Genomic DNA, 12,571 nt, shown 5'->3' on the forward strand with positions numbered 1-12,571 from the left:
TTATCACCTTGTCTCTCATCAGACAGGACCCCGGCTCATCCGACTCGGGGCCCACCCTCGCCCCCGCGGCTCAGGGCAGATTAATCGCCAGAACACCGGGCGCAGGCGGCTTCCCAGCACCCCCTGCTGGACGTGAGCTGCGGCAGTGTGACGTGGCGTCGGGTTATTAATGCTGACATTAGCGGAGGCGGGAGAGGGATCAGCGTGAGGCCTGTGGTGGAGGATGGAGTCCAGACCCTGGCACTGCAGGGACGGATGGGAAATGTCACTTTAGCACAGAGTGTGTTTATTGTGTTAATGAATGTGTTTTTTTGTTGCTCGACATTCTTTGGATGGCGTCCAACAGGAGATGTAACACGGATCCTCAAGCAGGGTTTAGGAATGACATCCCCAGAGCTTTAATCCATTGTTCAATGCAACTGAGTATGTTGTGCATATACCTGTGTGTCTGTGTGTGTTTGTGTACTTGTACAGATATGTTCGTGAGGATTTTGATACTCACCTTCTAACCCACTTTTAATGGGCGGTTTAGGGCTTAAGATTTGGTGAGTGAATACATTATGTCTAGGAAAGTTGTTACTGTGTAGATGTGTGGTGTGTGGTGACAAAGACCTGCCATTGTTGTTGTTGTTGTGCGTTGAATCTCTACCTGACCTTATTTCACATCCCTAGTTGAGTGTGTTTTAGTCTGAAGCAAGTACTTCACAATATATTCAGAATTCTGTAGAATGAGTAGGAAATCTTTTCAAATCCATGAGCAGACTCAAAATGCTCAAGATAACAGATATTTTCCAGATTGTGCGACATAGAGGAGACTCGTCGTCCATCTTCAACCACACTCTGTGGTCTTGTTGTTCAGTTAAAGTTACACTTTGTTGCTTTAATGAGCTCATCTCACACCAAATACAGATGTTTGCTGCACTGTAAAGCCAATTAAAAAATATTGGAACACATGTTACTCATCAACATACCCAGACGTGAATCTCAAAATCTTCAGTTTATTAAATGCTTCACTTTGACAACGCGCTTTGATCTCCAGCTTCCTCAGAGTGTCTGATCTTTTCACGAACCACAACCCGACGTTGTTTATCCGAAACAAGCACTTTGAAAGCAAATCCGAACTTCTCCCGGTCGACCGCGTGGCATCTGTCAACCTCTGGCGAGATCCTTCAAAAAAATCATATCCCAGTGGAGTGACCGGGGCGAGGACCTGCCACTGCTGCTTGACATTTCCTGGAAGGGATTGCAGTTTCCTGTGCCTCGCAGACTCATGTTTGACAGAGTGTAAACCAGTCGACCGGATCGGGCCACATGGGCTCCGTCTGAAAGGTCGGGAACTCCTCCCAGGAACTGCCCAATCAGAGTTGGCGATTCGGCCGTCATGGTCGGAGGGAGCGGCGGTGGTGTGGCCACAGGTCGACACACTGGGACGGTTTCAAGCTAATTCAGCCCCTTGGACGACTCACAGGGCAAAGCTGATAACATCTCTGTGGTTGTACATGAAGAAGAATGTGGCAAGTGAACTTTGGACATTTAATATTTATTTTTGACATCTTAACCATATTTACCCTGGACGTGGTCGTGTTACATCCGCAGTACGTGATTGTAAGCAACACCCGGCTCGAATGCCGAGATCACGTGGATTCCCATAACAGCTTGGTATTACCAATCAGTCGGCTCTGATTGGTTTTGTGAATAAACAGAGGAGCCCGTCCTTTCTGTCGCGTCTGGCCTGGCTCACGCCGTGCCACCTTAACAGAACAACACAATTAAGGGTCACTTCTCATTAGTGTGTGTCCAAGAGGGGGACATGGAGACACACGCAGTTTGGTTATTAGCGTCCGCCCCTGAACAAAATGTCCCTGTGCCTTCCCTAACAATCCCCGGTCATAATCAAAGGTTTTGATTCCTCATATTTACTCCGTGGGCCTGTGTCGCAGTAACAAGCGTCTTTGACATCACGCCGCATCCAGATGGAGCCAAAATCAATTTTGCTTTAGGGTTTAATTTGAGTCCAATGTGAAATGCTACACGTCCACAAGAAAGACATTTTTCTCATAGTGCTCCAACGTGGCTACTGGCCTCACGTTCAATAGGGTTCCATTGAATTCTCTCTTGTCTCTATGTGGGAATGAGAGGAATCTATTTTTGAAATTATCGATATAGAAAGTAAAGTAAAATATCTTTAGTAACGTATAGAGAGATAGATAGACAGATGGATATTTAATAGATAAGAATAAGATATATTGCCAACACCATTAAAACCTTGTTTTCATTGCTGGGGGCTCAGGTAATCAGCCGTCCTTGGATAAACAAGATAATTATGATAATAACATAATTAAGACATTTTTTTACAAATCAGAAAAACAATATATGTATTCCCGATCTCCATTGACCCAATGCAGCAGATGCAAATGCAAAATAAGAGCATATAAAAGTAAATCTAACAGTCTAACGAGTAAAGATTTCTCCTATGGATGCAACATTAGGAAGAAGCATAAAGTATAAATAAACCCGCAGACGGGGTGTGCATCTATTAAACCCGATTCATAATCCCAAATACGACACAATGATGAATTTTGCGCTCTGATGTCGCTTCAGAGGCTTGACAGAGATTTGCACTCTGCAAAAATCTTAAGTTTCTCCTCTTCCTCTTCCGTCTCCCCGGGGCCGAATTTGCAAAAGCGGGTCATCCCAGACTTCATCTCCTCCCCTTAGCAGAGAAGTCTTATTCATCTATCATAAGGCCTCCCACAGGATTTCCCTGGCAATGTAAATTGGGCGGGGGGGGGGGGGGAGTTTAGGAAAAAAATGCATCTCATGGCGAGCTGCTCCGACTCTCGCTCCGCTCCCCGGCCCCCTTCTTCCTTATCTCTCTGCTGTTTTTATCTCCCTGCCAAGGTCAGACGGGCTTGAGGCGATCAGTTGTGATAAAGACAGGATTGGGAGACGGGAGGGAGGGGGGGGGGCCTGGACAAACGGGTCGCGTCCAGCTGCTGATGGTCTATATCTAAACGGGCCGCCTGATAGCACACGGCGCTTTTATTCAGGCCACCTCCCAGATGCGCCGAACATCCCAAGAAAGAGATTATCATGTCGTCTCGCTGGGTCATAACGCTTCCCACTTATCAGGACAGGATTTTGCTGACTCGCCGTTTGGTTTATCCACTTTCATTTCAAGCCTCTCAGAATCCTCGACACACGCTGTCGGGGGGGGGGGGGGGGGTGGAGCGACGCCGAGGAGGAGGAGAAAAAAGTTGGAAGCGAGTGAAGTTGAAGAATGTTGATAGGAGGGCAAGAGCAGGAGAGATCTTGTAACACCTGCACATTCCCACACGAGGCTCTGGGGAGAGATAGCTGCACCGCAGGGACAAACTCATCCCTCACTTCCTCTCTCTCTCTCTCTCCTCTGTGGTAAGAAATGGATCAGGGCTGGTGAGAGCCCGAGGCCCCCGATTTCCTTCAATATCCTCCCTGTGTTCTCCGCTGTGATGTCGGATCGACTGGTTCTCTCCGGGGCACCAGTGGAAAGACGTGAATTGAAGCGTCTTCTTCCACGTTTGATTCATTTCACATTTAATCACCAAGTACAGGCAGTTTTAAGCCGGAATCAGGCTACAGACATTTTGGCTACAGACAAGACGTGTTGAATGCGACTCTGCCACCATTTTCTAATCCAGACTTCTTTCTCCCTCCGCTTTTGTTCGCTAACATTAGGGCAGGTTGTCGCTCCACGCCACTCTCCGTTAGGTTTACATCCACTTCCTTGTGAGGTCACACAGGTGAGGTGAGGTCTTAACAATCTGAATCAGATCCTGCAGACATTCTATTTCCATCTTGCAGTGTGTGCTTGTTTAAGATTATAGAGAAGATTATCTCTGAAGATTCTCGTGATGTTCTATTGCACTTCTGTCCGTCCTGGGAGAGGGATCCCTCACATGTGGCTCTCCCTGAGGTTTCTACGTATTTTGAGACGAATTGTAATTTGTGAATATGGGCTATACAAACAAAATTTGATTGATTGATTGATTTATATTTGTGATGCAATCCGATTTCAAAATCCTTCTTTCCCCCATATTCCAGCTACTTTTTTTCCACCGTCACTTTTCCCCACAAAAACAACACGCCATCCGAGCTGTGTGATAAAAAAATGGCCTCGCCCGGCTCCAGCCCGAGAGAACGCCAGAGCAGAGACAATAAAGAGAGCGAGACATTCCAGAAGCTCCCAGTAACACAAACACAAACACACACACACACACACATGCAAACACAAACATATTTCTTTTTCTCCCCTCCACTAAGGGAATGGGAGCTCTGTTAAATAATTCAAATGGCTGTCCTAGGATGCCAATCAGAAATACTACAGCCATAAAAGCCTGTGTCTATACTTGGTGCAGAGTGGAGGCCCCGCAGCAAATGAAGGCATTATTCTTCTGATCCTCCGGAGGATGCAGCAGCAGCAGCAGCTGGTATTTCTTCTTCTTTTGCTTGTCATCGATTTATTTCTTTATTTATTCTCCGGGAGCAAGGAGAGATGTTTAGGTTTTTGAAGCAGGACATATCTGCGGCGGGGGGGCGGTTGTGTGTGTGTGTATGGGGGGGGGGGGACTGTCAGCCTACTTTATCCCCATTTGAATTGTGCCTCGGCGCTCGCTCCAAGGTGAAACACACGCTCTGTTGGAAACTGGGTTAGGAGGAAAACAAGTGTCTCTGCAGCACCGGAGGTACCAGGCTGCCTGAGCCCCTCCCCAAACCACCCCCACCCCCCACCCCCACCCACTTTAGCTTGGTCGTAGTAAGTTATCTGTGCTGTTAAAGGATGAATTATTAATCACCGATCGGGGGGGGGGGGGGGGCGTGTTGCGGTTGTACTCAGTGTTTGTGTGTCGTTGGGACTTGAAACCTTTAAAGGATGAATCTGTGCCCACCAGTTTTTACCAGTGATTGCATTAAATATTTTAAGAGAAGAAGAAAAAAAGAAAACGGGATGCATTAGTTAAAACAGGCGTGAGTTTAAATTAATTTAAGATTAGATTCACGGATATCTGTCGAATAAAGATTGGTAACGTTTATTAATGGATGTGTGAATATGAGAAGATTGATTTGAACCAATACAGATTGTGATTATTTTGCAATTACGCTTCTGCCAGTCGCTCCAGTATTCAGACAAATAACTGCAACACTAATTCACTCAGGTGTCATTTCATATGTTCTGTCAATAGCTGAATAGTGAAATTTCAACATCTCTGTGTGTTTATTACCAGGTGGTTATGTTTTCACCCCCGTTCGTTGGTTTGTTGGTTACGTAAACCTAAGAAAGACCCCATTGAATATGGGCATGGACCTAAAAACATGTTTTATAAACTGGTATTAATCATGAAATCCTTTAGGCCCTTTTGGATAAAACACAACAACAGCTCTGCTTTGCCCTGGAACCCATTCATTTCAATGTGCTCACCTACAAAGTGCAACACTCAATAATTTCCCCAGCTTCCCAGGGAACAGTTCATGGATCTTGATGAAGAAAACTCAGACGTAGTTAAACGGCTGATTTCTCTTGAGTAGTTTGGTGCAGCTTGGTTGGATTTAAGGGGAGTGTCTCTCTACTGAGGGCCATTCCACTTAATGGAAGTGTTTTTATAATGAGAGTGAATATTGGAAGATCGGTATCACAAACTAATACCGAACGTGATTATCTTGTAATTATACGGCAAATACAAATAACTGCATTACAAACTCCCCCCGGGCGTAGTTTCATAAAGATTGTCAGCACCTCATTTCGGCAATTTCAATATCTATCTGTGATGCGTATTAAATTGAACAGTATATATTAAATTGTTTTATTTTAATTGTATATTTCCTTATGTTCATATCTTATTCTATCTTATCCATCTTACAGCTTATGTTGAACACCAGCTCTTTTCCAGCTTTAGGCATATCCTATGCATAAAATACAGCTGAGGTACAATATATATATAGTGGGGAAAAAAATTGAAATGCATATTTTTGACCAGTGAAATGAAACCTTACAAAAATTGACACTCCTGTCGAATGTGTGCGAGTAAATGTTAACGACACGACATTTACTCGCTATCTATTATCTTCTTTCCCGTCCATTGACTGAGTGACACGCTGTAATGGAAATGTGCAGATGAAGTCAGTGGTGCTGGGACGTGCAGGAGGTGACAGTGATGGAAAGTGTGTGTGTGGGGGGGGGGGCTAATACAGCTACGACAATGATGGGACAAGAACTCTTCATTTATTATTCAGTGATTTGCACTTACTAGCATAAAGGCGCTAATTACCATTCCACATATGCGTGATACTAACGCGCAAAATCTTTTATCACTAATATTTATTTATTTATACCTTATTTCTTGTCGTCGTTATATTAATTTTCATCTACTGCCCTTAAATGAAATAACGATGTTCCTTACAACTCAACCAGATGATATAATAACGATAATTTGAATGTTTTAATGTCTCAACATCAATGTTTTTAATTGTTTAAAATGAACTCGAAGTTGTTGCTGAATGTTACACATCAGTGATCACAGCAATAACAGCAAATTAACTGCAGCAAATACCAGATGTGATCAGCAGAAACACTCCACTGTTAGTATAGTGATTAGGTTGTTCCCTGTTAGAGGGTTATCTTCCTCATCGGTTGTTTATTTCTAATTTCCATTTGCTGCACAAAAAAGAACTTTTCACTTGTGTCTTGACCGAACACCAGCAACCGCCCACGTGCCATCGCAGGCACGGTGCTACAAAAAAAAAAAAAAAAATACTAAAATCCAAAAAGCTTCCAGGAAAACATGTTTTCCTCCACTTAGCCAGCAACAGATATTCAGCTATCTGGCTCTCCGCGGTGGAGCGAGCTTCCAAAAGCCCAGGAGTCCATCTTCAAACTGTGCTAATGGACGATTTAACCACCACTCTCTGCCCGGGCCTCCCATGGAACCAATAACCCCCGCCACCCCGCCCCACACCCACTTATCCATTTGGTTACCTTGACATGATGTCACTGTCTGTCAGGGGGGACGGCTCCTCGTGCGCGGCCCGTGTGTCTCTGTGCACGTGGCGGGGGGGGGGGGGCAGTTGAGGTCATTACTCATTGATAAGGCCCCCTGTGGAGCGGTGATGTTATCTCCTCCCGCCCGGGGACTCCCCAGAGCAACCTCCACAATTAGCAATCTTCCCCTTACCATTTACCTGAGTGACAAGCACCCTCACCCACGCAGCCTGGGAGCTACCCCCCCCCCCCTCACCCTTCATTGTCCTAATAGAAACTGAATTCTGATGCTTCCCCCACGAGTTATGTGGTCAAGTCCATTTTTTGTGATATAATATTTGTATGTGACCATGTGCATCATGTTAAATGGATAAAATAAAACACCTCCTGAAGAATAGATTCATATCCAAGTGATACAAGGGCTGAACTATGCGATGCACGTTAACAATATAATCAATACAAGTTGTTCAATTTAAATTTGAAACTGCATTTTAATCTCTGTTCCATTAAGAACATATATATGAACATGACTAACTCCTATACTAATGAATGGCAGATATAGTTTTTAGTATAAACCTAAAGTAGAGACAGCAGGAGCTTTGGGTTCAGCAGCTCTGAGGTCTGTTTGTTCAGGAGACTGTGACATACCTTCGCTCTGGGCCACGTTACAGCTCCTCTCTCATAGGGTCAGTGCCAGCCAGCCGGCGTATAAAGGTAAACAAGTGAGCGTGCATATTCATAAATGCACGATCCACTTCTTCACTTAACACCCCGCCTTTTATTACCTCGGATGAAAAAGGCTCCTCTCATCTTTAGAGAGTTAGATCACTGCAGCTGTACCGGCAGATACGATCGCACTGTGCTGAGTAACAACTTTCTTTGTCGGCGCAGAGGAGCGTATTATTCCCAGGTCTCTGAGTCGCGGGGCTCCACTTGTATCAGTCACAGAGCAGGACGGAGCTCATCTCCACTGTGTGTGGAAATTGCTGAAAACGCTGGCAGGGTAATCTATCAACATTCTCCTGTGTCTGCGCGGGAGGACCTGGCGACTGGAACTTGTTTGAGAGTGCAATGTGGGATGAAGTGACTGTTTGGAACCAGGTACTTTGCCTCCTTCCCTGCAGTGCAAAGTATACGTTTGAAACCCTCTTGTAGACGGTGAGAGAACCGACCTGAGGGGGGGGGGGGGTCACCAGGTAGAGACTACAGCCGGCAGTTTGGTAAATGAAGGTACGAGAAGCGGCAGCAGCAATTAAAAACTTCTGTCTGCTACCGAGAGGTCGTTGTGAATAAAAGATTCAAATCGTTTACAGAAACTAGAGGCGAGAATATGTTGAAGGAGACAGAGTCTAGAGAGAGAGAGAGAGAGAGAGAGAGAGAGAGAGAGAGAGAGAGACTAAGGAGAAGTCGACCCATGTCAACACAATCAGTGATGTTTGATTCAATTTGAGATTCAGTTGGACTGAATCTGTGACTTGGACAAAAAAAGAAATAGACAAATCTGAGAAGTTTATGATGAAGTCCAATTTTAATGATATTTATCTTTACTCAACTGTTTTTAAGTAAATCTTTTTCCCCATCAACGATTTCATTTGAGCCAAACCAGATTATCCCCTTTTAACAATAACTATAAGTTTTATATTTATATATACATATTATGTTCTTTTATTAAATGGCATGCTGTTAAATTTCCCTAATAGACCGAACTGTCTTTTCGGCATTTAAACATTTTGTTTTGACTCAATCAAATATGGCAACCACCCTGAAAAAGTGCCTATACTTTCCAGTTTGAATATTATTCTTCTTTGCACTGTTTAGTCCAGTGAAAATAAGTTAATTCAATTAAATGAATGCGGCATCTTGCATTGTTAAAGGTTAATAATTAAATTACAGGGAGCACAACAAGCCGCGAACCCAGCAGTGAAGCTGCCATGGCTAATGTGTGACCTTTGTAATTAGAAATCCAATATTCACTCCTCTTTAAGCTCTGTTTTGATCGTCACCGCCTCCTGAGGGAAATACCTCCAAGTTCAGCTGCTACATGATCCGCTGTGTTCAGCAGCTGGTTGCTCACTCTGTCTGTGAACCATCTGGTGCTGGACAAGTAGCTCGCGATGAGTTTATCAAAAAGCTGTTTCCTGGAAAAACAGCTGCCTGCTGCCGTTTGATTAGAGCGACAAACCAAACAAGTCCAGTTGAAGACGACTAAACCAAAGACAGTGAGCTAGAAGATGCTGAAAAGCTCCTTTTAGCTGAGAGGAGCTGAGGAGCTGGGTGATATTTATCTGTGCGTTAATCTTTACAAGTCGCTTTATTAGAAATATTGAATAATGAAGCGGTAAATTAGGAATGCTTTCAGGGGGAATAGTGTTTTCGGTCTTGCTCAGTTAGTTTTCTATCGAGCTCGGTTTGGGTTTAGGACAGAAAACTGGAAACCTTTTTAGCTATCAAAGCCTATTTCAATTTGTGTTACAGCCTTTTGTGGGACATACTGAATTATTTGTAACACACGTGTATCACACTAAACTCTCTGATGTATTAGCAGGCTCCGGCGAGCCGTCTGATGTCAGATGGTAGTGATAATGATGCTACTTACAGCTGGTTTTTCACTCTGACCGTGACCCAACACCCAGAAGGGACGACTCTGAAGAACATGTCAACTATTTCATGTTATTTTTCTTCATTTGCAGAAGAAATCAATTGCTGTCTTGAGATTCTTGTTTTGTGTATTTATGATTTGTCTTGCGGGTCAAACGCAGACACCTCTTCAGATCTTCTTCAGACTCATTTATTTCATTCTCTAATAGTCAAAGCTTTCATTAACCTATCCGCCACTTGTGAGGTTTGTGAAGACTACAGTTTGATAAACTGAACAAAGCTTTCCCCTTGAGACCAAACGTCCGTGCTTCTCAACCAGCAGGGCTGAATATCAGTGAGTTCAGTTCTTCTTGCCTCCTCGCTGCTCAAGTGGCCTCGCTCTCGCTCACTCGATGTGCTTCCTTAATCGGAGCGAAATGTCTCCTCTCTTTATTATTTCAAGACACGCGCCGAGCCAATTAGCTAATCATTACGGCAAGGCAGGTGGTGCACTAATACAAGATAATAACACACCTTGGGCTTTGGGAGCCACCGCTCTGCTCGGGGCTTCTCGGCAACCCGGCACAGTACGGCGCGGGCCTAATTGGGTTGTGGAACACGGGCAGGGAAATGGGGCAGACGTGAAATGATCGTGCACAGGAAGAAAAAAAAAACAACTACTAAAAGCTTTAATGGTCTGAGAAGGACATTGGCTTTATTCAAAAGGACAAGGACCTATTTAATTTGGTTAAAAAATGGAAAATACAGTTGGATCCTTTGTCCGAGGAGATTTCAAAGCTCTCAGGGGCGCAGCTACTTTGGATGCACACGGTGTATTTTTCCTCAGCCCCCTCGCATCACCCCCCCCCCCCCCCCCCTTGACTGCACTGCAACAAACAAATCCCCAGTGAGCAGATTATGTCGATCTGTAATCACGCTCCCAACACATGGATCTTGTATTTGATCTCAAATGGAATCTGACAAAAGTAAAGAAAAGATGTATCAGGCAGGTTTGTTTTTGATGTGGCGTCATTATAATGGACCTTTTCCTTTTTTTTCATAGATAAACATCAAATACATGGAGAAATCAACGAATCAGCTCGAAGTTGAAGAGAACGTTGATGAGTGGGTAGTGGTAGAACTTTTTTCCACGCTGGTCTCAGCTGCGGCTGATGAACACTTCCTGATTTCCTTCTCGACACCGATGTACTGGCTGCACACATGTTTCCCTGCGTCCCATTTCCGAGCTGTCAGTACATAAATACATCTCATGAATGCCTGATGAGGGAGGAACGAGCGCTGTCTGTCACCGTGTGCACCTGGCAATGAAATACAAATCCGCTATAGCTCTAAATGAGAAAGTACAGCCTGTGCTAGAGATTTAACTGCAGGAGCAAAACCAAGTTGCAATTTCAGATCGTTTCAAATTTTACAGTGCGTTTCGTCATTAACGGGGGGGGGGGAAGTCAATCGCCCTTTGTCCAATGATGTTCGATACCTGCTCGTTATTTAAAAAAGTTTTTTCTCATCCTGTGTCGATCAACAGGATTCGACACTCGATCAAATCACACGTGCTCATCTGGAAATAGCGTTTTGACAAGTGAGGGGTCCAGTCAAAGAGTGTCAAAAGTAGTTTGCCTCTATTACAGACCCCCCCCCCCCCCCCCCCCCCCCCCCCCCCCGCCCTGCCAAAGTCACACATCTGGTATTCACGGAAAACAACATTTAACACACCCGCTCCCGGAGCCGTGGCATCTCCCTTTCATTATGTTAGCACCTCCGAGGGGCTAGGACGCCGCCCTGCTGCCCCCCCTGCCCCCCCCCCCGCCTGTGACTGACACGTTGGTTATGAGCAGTGATGGCTGCCAGAGCTGCGAGGGAGCATCTAAATGAACTGACACCGGCAACAGTGTGAAGACACCTCGCCGCAAATCCACTGACAACATTATTATACTAAGGGCTTTATATGGGATGATGAGGCCCGGAGAATCAATGTGATTGATGCACGGCACTCCTCAGGTTTTATTTCAGACGGTCGCTCAGAGCGCTGGTTCTGACCGCTGCCACTTGGACAGGTGCTGATTTATACTCAGTGATTATGCATCCTCAGTTTTACAGTACACAGAAGGAATTAGAGCTTTACAGGGCGGGAATGACAGCCCAGGATGCAGGCAACATGGAGGTGCACTGAAACCCAATGTATACCACCTGCAAAATGTGGTTATACTCACTAAAAAGGTGATTGACTCATTTTTCCATTTGCTGTAGTGGGGTTATTGGGGTATTTGACCAGCTTAAGTTTAGCAGTTAGCTGCTAAAGAGGCAGTAAGTTCCCTCTGGAGGTTGTGCAACAAAATACTGAGCCAAGAAAATGTGAATATTAGATGTCAATCAACCAAGAGGCCAGAAACATGACTTCAAATGAAAAGTAACTTAACTAAACTGCCTCTGTAAAAGCTTGAAGTGTATTTAAGCAACAATTCGCTGTCAGGTGTTTGTGACTTTTATAAGTTAAGTAAGTAATAAATAATCAGATAACAATACAGAATAGAATAGAATAAAAATCAGGCATAATAAGAAAGAAAAGTATTAAAGATGAAGGCTGAATACTTGGAAATCTTGCATAGTTTGTGTCAATGTGTGTGTGTGTCTGTGTCTGTGTGTGTGTGTATGTGTGTGTGCGTTTGCGTGTGTGGAATAATTACACAGATTGTTTAATTGCACAGAGCTGATTGCACTTTGTATTTAAGAGTCTTATGGCCTGAGGGGAAAAAAGCAGATTTCTCCCCAACTGCAGGTTTCAGGGTTCTCAGCGTGTTGCTGCTCATATTTACTATCGGCGATTCTGCAGGAGACACAATCCTCTGGCAAGAGATTGATTTAGTGGTTCTAAAATCGTTTTTGAAAGATATTGTACCTGAGCAGAATCAGTATTTGCTTTTGTTCCCTTTTACAATTGTCAAATCATGTGGTTTTGAC

Source organism: Platichthys flesus, chromosome 24, assembly GCF_949316205.1.
Source record: "Platichthys flesus chromosome 24, fPlaFle2.1, whole genome shotgun sequence".
In the NCBI taxonomy this organism is placed as follows: domain Eukaryota; kingdom Metazoa; phylum Chordata; class Actinopteri; order Pleuronectiformes; family Pleuronectidae; genus Platichthys; species Platichthys flesus.